The sequence below is a fragment of the Vidua chalybeata genome, chromosome 5 (genome assembly GCF_026979565.1).
Source record: "Vidua chalybeata isolate OUT-0048 chromosome 5, bVidCha1 merged haplotype, whole genome shotgun sequence".
Taxonomy (NCBI): Eukaryota; Metazoa; Chordata; class Aves; order Passeriformes; family Viduidae; genus Vidua; species Vidua chalybeata.
Window position 1 is genome coordinate 31,623,836 of NC_071534.1, and position 9,971 is coordinate 31,633,806.

Below are 9,971 nucleotides of genomic sequence, written 5' to 3' on the forward strand. Positions count from 1 at the left end.
CATTTTAGAAATTTGTTGGCAGCTGCTGGGCAGCCAGCCCATGGCAGCAGTAAACTGCAAAACTCAGTCAATCCCAACCTTTGTAACTAAAGCAAATGACAAGATTTCCATTTGCCTGCCTAAGCCCATCCAAAAAAGGATACAGGGCTGACAACACAGAACAGGGAAGGCAGAGCAAATTCAGAAACTAAGGAGAAATCTTAGCTTTGATCATGGTGAGTGATCACACTACAGTTTCATTTGCATTATTTATTTCATACAGGGTTTTTAATTGTTGAAATATGCAGGAGGTAGCAAAAACAGTGCTTGCCTTCTGTGCCTAATTATCAAAAAAAAAAAAAAAAACCAGTAACACAAACACATCCTGCTTAAGAATGCCTTAAGAATGACTTCCTTGAGAATATTGCTCCTCTTTTATCTTCCTTGAAAAGCAACTGGCACCAAGAGCTGTGACTGGGGCTTTCTATGACACAAGCACAGTACAGGGTGCTCCTGAAAACCATGGTGGGAGCTCTGGCTTGAGGCTTTGAGGTTGTTCTATAATAACCACTGATTTAAGACTACTGGATTAAATTTCAGTGATCAAAAGAGAAAAATAATGCCTTAAATGTTTCAAACCATGAAGCCTTGTGAACATGTTTATTCTGTATTTCATTTCCATCACTGCAGTAAGTTTGGAGCTATGTTATTTATATTCAACACAAAGGAATAATAAATAATAAATAAATAATAAATTGCATTATTAATAGTTCTCAGTCACTTGAACTCATGTTCATGCTACTGAAAATTTCCCACTGCAGTCTGAACTCAGAAGGTTTAGGGAGAAGCTAGGTGGAGTTAGGGAATAGTAATCAAGGTTAAAACCTGAACCAAAATTTGCCATAAGATTAACCTGCTTGCAGCTCTCATCACAGAGAGCAGCTCAATAGAGAAGCACAAAATGAACACATGTAATGCAAATTAATTTTAAGGAGAGCTATGTGTGCATGTACATCCATATTAACTTCTCTCTTGTCCAATAGATTCTAGAAAAAAAAAAAAGCAGCGAACTTCAGATTCTGGCCTTAGGGCTTAAATGAGTAACGATTGATAGAACTTTCTCTGCTATTAACATGTTACTATGAGAAAAAAGACTGTCTAACAAAGACTGAATTAATGGACTGCATGACACAAAAGTGTGGAAATCTGATCACAGACACAGGTAGTGGATGGGGCTAGCAGGGACCTCTCGAGATCATCCAGCCCAACCCACCCTGCTCAAGGATCACCTAGAGCACATTCCACAGGACTGCATCCAGGTGGCTTTGGAATCTCTCCAGAAAGGGAGCCTGCACAGCCTCCCTGTGATGCTAGTTCCAGGGCTACCCTCACACACCCATAAGCTCTTGACTCCTTCTTCACCCACTCATTGGCAGAGCTCAGAACATTCCAGTGGCTCTATCCCATCAACAGCAGCTCCACCACCTTGCCTTGCTGCCCTGGCTTTCCTAGAAGGAATTTAGCCATCCATGACTGTATTCCCACCACATCTCTGTGGCTGCAATGAGATCATGGCCCCAGTGATAAAGAGCAGAAAGGCAAAAGTAGTACCACTGCTGCCAATTCCCTTCCTCATTAATTTCTCATTGTATTTAGCTTCCCGCCCAGGAGTGCATCCCAATTCCAGCAGAGGGGACTCAGCAAAGATTTACTTTCAAAATAGCAGCCCTCAGGCACATGGGGCTTGACCCTGCTCCCATTCAAATAAACAGGAATTTGGCCATGGACTTGCAAAAGTAGGATACCTGTCTTGAGAACAGTTATTTCCTACTAAAGAAATGTTAGAGCCCTGTTCAGTAACTCTTCACTTGTGCCCTTCTACTGTAAATTAAAGGCTAATTGTTGCAAGACAAGCTCGTAATTTATCAATACAGTTCTGTGCATGAGGCTCCTAAAAAGCAATTATCACCAACAATATATATGAGCTAGTTTCTCATGTAAAATTTGTTTCTGAGGTAAACAAACCCTCTGGAATTTCAAGGAGCTGCCTTTGACCCACCCTAGCTGGGAGATGAACAGTGAAAAGAAGGAAGGGAAATGACAAGAAGAGTGACAGGGCTTGATCTCTGCAGCAGAGGTGAACACAGTGATTTGTGCACCCTGCTGCTCTTCCCGCAGAAGAACTACTTGTCAAAAACCACATGGTAGAAGCAGAACAGCACCACGGGACCCTTTCCATTTGCCACCTGCCCTGAAGTGGCTGTGGGACAGGACATGGCTCAGTGCCACTGCCCTGGCCAATGGCCCTGCACTACAGCAATCCCTCTGCCAGCCCCTTACACGATTTCCCACAAAAATTCACAGACTTGCCCAAACAGGGATGAGAGGGGCTGCAGCACAAAGTAATAATTAATAATTAATAAATCTCCAAGATGTGTCTACAGAATCTCCTCGCAGTGATTGTTCACTTCCTGGCTGGAGCCCAGGTTTCTAAATCCCTGCCAATAGTATTTCTAAAAATGAATTTCCAGCATTTTAATCAACAAAATGTTGCCACATCACAATACTTCACAGCAGAATCACAATGAATTACTCTTAAAACTCCACACAATTAAAAAGGGTAATGAGCATTATACTGAACTTGCCCCTGAGAAGTGGTTTCAGTACTGAGAGCAGCCACTCACTGATTTTGTAATGCAATGACTTTTGCATTACAGCCCAAGAAGCCAGATACTGAACCAGTATTTTATTCAGGTCAGGGCTCCTTTACCACTAAGGGGAATTTAACTGACAATATGAGTGTTAAAAGAATTAATGTCTTGATTTCACGACAAAATAGAAATGAAACCCATCCTGTGAAGATGTTGTTCAGTTTCCACTAATTTCCATTCACACACTCTTGACAACTCCCTGCTTTGGGATAACTTCAGGACTACAAAATTTTGGGCTGCAGCTTTCAAGTAAATAATTTGAGCAGTCTTTTGTTCAAGCTCTGCATTTTGGGATACGTGTACCTTTAGAAATAGAAATGTTTTGTATCTTGAGGATAGGCAGCTTGGTCTATTATCTTGGCAGCTTTCTGTCCAATTATATGCAATGGTCATACTGAAACAAGACATGAACGAAGAACCCTAAATAAACTCTGGAGTTTAATGCATATTGAACATTTATATTTGCCACGCAAAATAAAGTGTCTGAAGTGGATGCAATTTCCTTGGAAAAGTTCATCTCTCTAGACTTTTGTCTATATTTTCAACTGTTAAAATAGTAATTACCTGAAAAGTCACATAAGGGGAAAGCACATATGCTACATGGTTTACAAGACAAAGCTTTTTTAAAATTTTAATAAATATACTAATTACTGGGCAGTAAGTAAAGAATAATTTAACAAATGTTGATGCTGTTAAGATACCGCAAGGGGAAAAAATGCATTTCCCCAAATGTTCACCACAAAAACAAACCAGTCCAAGATGGGAGATAACCAGAGAAAATTATACTCTGACTACCACAAGCTGAAAATTGTGTGAAAAAGCAGCCCTGAGGCTCTCATGTATGGGAATGCAACACAGATGGCAAAAGCACTAATCTCTATCTTCCCACCACTTCCTTGCACCCTGACAGCTCTACTTGGACAGAACAGTGCCTTTCTAGTGGCAAAATTAATGGAATACACGGATTTGGGAAATAAAGGAATCACAGATACCGATGAGTTATATTTGGAAACCCTTGACACCCAACAGCCTTTAGGTGATTAATTTGAACCCCTCTGAAAGAAAAAGCCTGTAACTGGAAAGGATTCATTGTTGTGAAACAGCAACTCAGGAATGTCAGTACAGTGAGAGCTCCACCTAAAAAAAATCCCCATCCAAATAAAGAAGAAGAAAAAAAGTTTTAGTTAGGAACTAGTCTGGCTAGAGTACGACAAATCAGAGTAGCAGAATTGCATTCCAAAGTTTTTCTTGGTAACTTCCAAGAGTCTCACACATCAGCATGCAAGAGGGCATTTTCTTTCTTCGGGTAAATTGAAATCCTGCTGCCTTTTCTGTTTGACATAGCAAATCCTTTGTGTAACAGCTACTACATCACACCTCACTGCTCGCTCCTGATATCACCTAACGGGCTCAAATGGCATTCATTAGAATAAATAAGATTTTATCGGTAACCTGCTGAAGCCTCAGTTGTTTCTCTGGGCAGAATGAGAGCGGATAATTCTTGACAGTGCTGCCAGGAATGCCCTGAGATTTGCTGCTTGCAGTGCTTAGTCTGCAGCCCTGTTTCTGCTAAGAGCTCTGAAGTGAAGCTCAGAACAATGCTTCATGTTCTGTGTTATATGAGCTTGGGTCTTTATTAGGAAGTTTCTTTCTAGCTACTGAAGTATGTTTAGGAATACATCTTGTTCCTATGGAAATCAGCCCTTGCCTCCAAATAGAGCAGGAACAGACTCCCTGTCTGCAAATCAGAGATCTTGGCATGAAGTGAGAAAATTGGGAGGGCCTGCTAAGCTTCACTGGTGTGGAAAGGTCAGTCTACAAATCAAGGGACTCCCACAGGAGAAGCAGAAGGGCTGCAGCACATACAGAGGGGATGCCTCTCCCTGCCTTATCCCCAGAGAAAATCCCAGTTTCACCCCCTGGCTCCTTCCCCCTGCCAGCCTGTCCTGGCAGCTGAAGAGAAAAGGCACAGCAGCAGCATCTTCTCATGGCTGAGGTGCTGCTGAGCCCATCACTCTGAGCAATACAGGTATGAGAGGAACTTGAATTTCAAAGTAATTTGAGCTGACATCTCTATTTTACAAGTAGAAAACACACCCAGGTCCAAAACCTCCAAAATTACTTGGGAGTTTGAGCATGTGAATAATCAGGCATTTCAGAGACAGGGGAGAGGCATCTCTCCAGAATGCATTTTTAAAACACAGATTTCTTCGGCTTGTTTCAAACTTGGGCCTTAAAAGCCTAAGTAATTTTGAAATTATTATACATGGTTCATTAAAAATATGGTGAGTAAGTGAAAGGTCAGAAAGGAGCTTTTTTACACCTTCACATTTAAGAAGGTTCATTTTTTAAAAAAATAAAATGACAGAAACAGGAGAGTTTTACATTACCACTGGTATGTAAAAATGCAGTCTTTGTTTTATCTTAAGTTTGGCCATTAAATTCTAATGAAAAGCATAAGTCAATCTACCATATAGAAGAGATATCACTTTAAAAGTCAGGTTTTCATCTGCAAACCTTTCATATGAAACAATCCTGCCTCAATCTAAAAGATTGGTTTATCAGAAGTATTGATTATTAGGTTGATTTTGAAATGAAGACCAAACTAAAAACCCTATAGCTAAATCAAGTACACTACCATTTGAAGTATAAACACATTACAGTAGCTTTTGAAGAATATAATTGAGCTGCCAACTGGAATTACAGAAACATCTCTCATACCTTCCTAACACCGTTACTTGCTCCTGTTAAATGAGGTTGTGCATTTTATGAACTCAAAAAGTATACCTGGAAACTCACCTGCCTAACCCTCTCCTAAAAAAAAAAAAAAAAAAAAAAGCCACACACACAAAAAAAAAAAAAATCATTTTGGATATTTAGGGCTGCTCTCTGCCCTTCACAAGCCCCTTGCTGCCAATACGTCTATTTTAAATTCATAATGGTCTTCTTCCATCCAGAAAACCAGTACATCCAACCTGACAGTAAACAGGAAAAACAATGATGGGCCATTCTTTATTTTCAAGCCTTTGGAGTACAGGTCTATGAACTTTTTCTCTGAAATCTGTTTCCATCAAATATAATCAGCAAAATGAATGCTAAGGAACTAGCCCTGGAAGTAATTCCTCCACAACATCTTCACACTGACCTCCAACGATCTCACTGGTATATAGATGCCAGTGACCAAGGACCTAGACAGGAAAAACGTTGGCTACAATTTGTCATTGTGCTGCACTAACATTTTGCTGCTTTCACAGAGATCTCTCTAGGCACAATATATGCAAATATAGCAAAACTCTACATTCCAAAGAATGATGATGATTAATGGGGGTAGGGAAAAATTATAATAGAAGGGTACAGTGACTTGTCCAGAGTAGATCAGTTGCAGAGAAAGGAGCTCAACAACCTCCTCTAAATACTGGTCCAGCACTTACTCATCCCAGGTGTGGGACTTTCAACACCAGAGAAACAAAGAATATTAAGTCTATTTCCACACAACAGCAAAGTTTGAGCAATAGGCTGGTTGAACAATTTGTGGTATCTTGAATATGAACACCATTAGAAATATTTTTGTTTACAAAAACCAGTGTACATTATATCCAAGTTACTTTGGTATAATGTTGAGTAAAACACAATGCAAACCAGTATCATTATCCATATTTATAGTCTTAGCCTTCATGTCTATGTACTTTTTCTCACTCTCTCAAACAAAACACCTTTATCAGTGACAGTTTTACATATTCAGATACCTTCTCACAACCTTAAGTGATTATTGTTCTGAAAATATCTAGAAAAATAATAAGGGCTTGTTACAAATTATCTGTCTTGCTGTCTGTTATGTCTTAAAAAATATAACTAAGAATTTTTTTCCCCCCCTCATGGCATCTAGGGTTTGAAAAATCAACTGGAATATCTGTTGCTCTTACTACCACCAATAATAAAAGGCTGAGCTTTAGAGATGTAAAGCACAGAGTAAAATCTCTCACTTCGTCTCTACTCGTGTTGCCTGTGGAGCACTAAGTACTAAAAATGTAATTATTCAGCATGGAAATATAAGTCAATTACATCCAAAGGAGACATGATGACAACTAAGATTTTTGTTCTTTTCTTTCTTTCTGTTTGTGGGATTGTCATTAAGTTACTTCACTGGTAACTAGTGGCTGGTGATGGTCCTCAACTCATAAGAAATATTTTCAGACAGGTATCTCACTACTGAGTTGCTAAAAAACAGAATATAAAAGTGAAGGTCACAGGCCTTAGTGGTATTTCAGTAAAAGCTTGAATTTGCCTACTCTAATGCATTTGGAATGAGGCAGATGTTTTAGCACTTTGCTGGACGGAGCTGAGGATAGACTCTCTCACAACACAAAAGAGAGTTATCTTATAACAGTTTATTCACTGAGAAGGAGTGAATGAATGCTTCATACAGAAGTTCCCCTACTATTATAACTTCCTACTCCTGTAATCTGAAACAGTCACAACTGAACATCTCTTGGGCAGTGTCGCAGAACTGAATATTCTAAAACATTCCTTACACACTCCCAAGGCTTCTCAACATAACACTACATATTAAACTGTCTCTTTCAAAACTATGAACATTTGCAGGAGAGTTTCAGATGTTTAACCTAACATATAGTTAAAAGTGTGCGTTTGCTCATTCTCGCTAAAAAAAAAATCTTTTAAGTCCCTCTCAGGTTGCAGTGCTAAGGCAAGTGATCAAGACTGGCATTCAGTTTCACAGTATTTTCTTTCCTTACTCTTGCATCTTCTCACTGGAGGTGTACTCTTTGTAACAGTGGATATTCCACAAATTTCAGAATGCTAAAGACTCTCATTTTTACCCGATTCTGAAGATGTTAACCAAGGAAAGCATTTAAAAACGTCCTTTGAACGACTATTTTCAGCTGGATGGTAACAGTTCACATCTTTTGAAGACTAGGGGCACTGTGCTATGTTAAATAAAGACTGGAGTTAAAAAGGAGGATTTTTACCACTACCATTAGGGAGAAGGAACATATGTTCACTTGTAACAGAGGACAATACACTCATATACTCGGTTTTAACACTATTCCATCTTAGATAAAGTGTTTTGCTTGATTAGCTCAGAGCACAGGTGCAAGTGAGTGACATTTCCTTTTGCTGAGCAGAGTGGGGTAGGAAGAACCTAAAAAGACCTGTCAAGGTCACACCACAGCACGATGACAAAGTTACAGAGGAAGTCATCACTGATTCCCAGCTCAGCTGTAGCAGAGATTGCAACATGAAGCTCCTCAAGGGTTTCTGTGTTACCAAATGACACACAAGCAGAAAGATAAGTAAAATCAACAGTTTTTAGCACTAACTCAGGAGTACTTTGAATACGAGACAAGTCAGACCACATCTTAGTTTGAGCTTTACAGCTAAATGAGGTAATGCAGCAGAACAAATACTCAGAAACCTTGTGTAACTCTGACATTTGCTTAATCACATCCACGTATCTTTAAATAAGTCTGGGGAAATCGTAGAGCGTTGGAGGAAAAGCGAAGAGGGGCCACAGGGTTTATTCGCTTGTTTTTGTCCCCCGTGACAAAACGGTACTAGTACGAATATGAAAGGAGAGAAAATCGGGCAAACAGATAACCCCGAAGGCTCCGAGGGGTCCCGTTGTCATGGAAACAAGTCGCCGCTTCATTCCACGGCAAGACTGATTAATACCCGAGCCCTGCAAATAAATAGTGATGCCGAACGCAGCCAGACACGCAGGCAGCAGCTGGATCGAGCTGGGCGAGCAACAGCGCAGCGCGCACACGCCGCGGCTCCCCGCGCACAAAGGGGACCGCACAAAGTTTCCCGAGCGCTGCTGCCACCGCGCTGCGCGGGGGAGCGACGGCGGCCACCGCGCAGCACAACGCGGGTCGGGCCGGGCCGGGCGCTCTGGCCCGCTCCTGGTGCCTGCAGGTTTCCAGCAGCGCACGAAGCAGCGCTGTCCGGCACCGCCACCCGCCCGGCCCCGCACAGACAGACACATGGACACGCCAGCCCTCACCTTGCGCTAAGTCGCTGCCCGCGCACAGCCACTTTTCCCGATAGTTGCCCGGCGAATCCACGAAGGAGAGCGCGGCTCCGGCGTGTGGCCGGGAACTGCAGCGGTGGCACCTCCAACCTCGGGGAGCAGAGCACGGTGCTTCAGCCGGCGAGCGGGGGGATGAGGCACCGATGCACAGAAGCTGCTGCTGCTGCCACCTCTTTCCCCGGCTCCCTCATCTCCTCCTGTCCCCGCCCGCTTCTCCACCTTCTCTCTTCCTCCCCCCACCCCCTCTCCAACCAGCTGCTCTCGCTCCACCTGGGCCAGCTCTCCAGGTGCCTCCCTGCTCCCACACGCGTCCCCTACCGCAGCTGGAGCTCCGGAGCGGCTGTTCCGCCTCTCGCCGCGCTGGCTCCGCTGTCCCGCACGGAAACTTCCCCGGCCCCCGGCGTTCCTGTCTGTACGGAGCGGGCTGCTCGTCTCGGCCGGTGACATCGCAGCGGGGACAGGCAGAGCTGCCCGGAGGTGACCACTCACCTCAGCAAAGCCCGGCGCCACTCTGCCAGGATGGGGGTGGACGCGGCGCTGGCGGCATCGCCAATGGAGATGATGCGGGGCGCTCCCCCCGCCCTCTCCCTGTCCTGCTCCTCTTGCGGGGTTTCCCCGGGGAGGGACGGGACGCGCCGCCCGGGCGCTGCCGCCACTGCCGGGCCGCCTCTGCGGTGCCGCCGCCCGCCCTCCTGAGCTGCGGGGAGGATGGATGAGGGAGGGGGCGCTGGCAGGGCGGGTGCGGCCGGAGCGGAGCCGTGCGGTGCTGCTCTGCGGTGCACAAGGATCGGCTTCCCCTGGGCAGGCTGGGCCAGCAGGCGACAGTGCGGCGGCTTGCCCAGGGCTTCCAGCTAGGCGCTGGTCCCTGCCCGGCTCAGACTCGGGTTCGCTCCCCGCTTTTTCTTCTTCTCCCTTCCCGCACGCCGGCCTCCCCTCCCAGTCGTTACGAGGGCACTGGGGTGTACGTTCAATTTTAAGAGTATTATATGAATAAATAGCGATTCGGTGATTTAAAATTACTCTGCGCGCATCCATCCGGCAGCCCGTTAAGAAGCAATCACCCCCAGGCACGGTTTAATGGGAGGGATCAGAGCGCGGGCGCCGCGCCCTCCGGTGCCTCCGGCGGGGCTTGCCCGGGGAGCCGCGGCCGAAAGCCCGCCTGCTGTGGGGCTCCTCAGGAAAATTCCTTACGGGAGAGCTCTGCCCGGCCCGGGAAGGCCGTGCTACCGGCG

General features: G+C 44.4%; 1 protein-coding gene across 1 annotated transcript in view; it reads right to left on the minus strand.

Moving 5' to 3' along the window:
* Positions 1 to 8,850, minus strand: part of SHISAL1 (shisa like 1) — a 78,142-nt gene extending 69,292 nt beyond the window's left edge. The window contains exon 1 of the mRNA XM_053944083.1: positions 8,713 to 8,850. The gene's annotated coding sequence lies outside the window, so the exon portion shown is untranslated. The remainder of the gene's footprint in view (positions 1 to 8,712) is intronic.
* Positions 8,851 to 9,971: the final 1,121 nt, after the last annotated feature.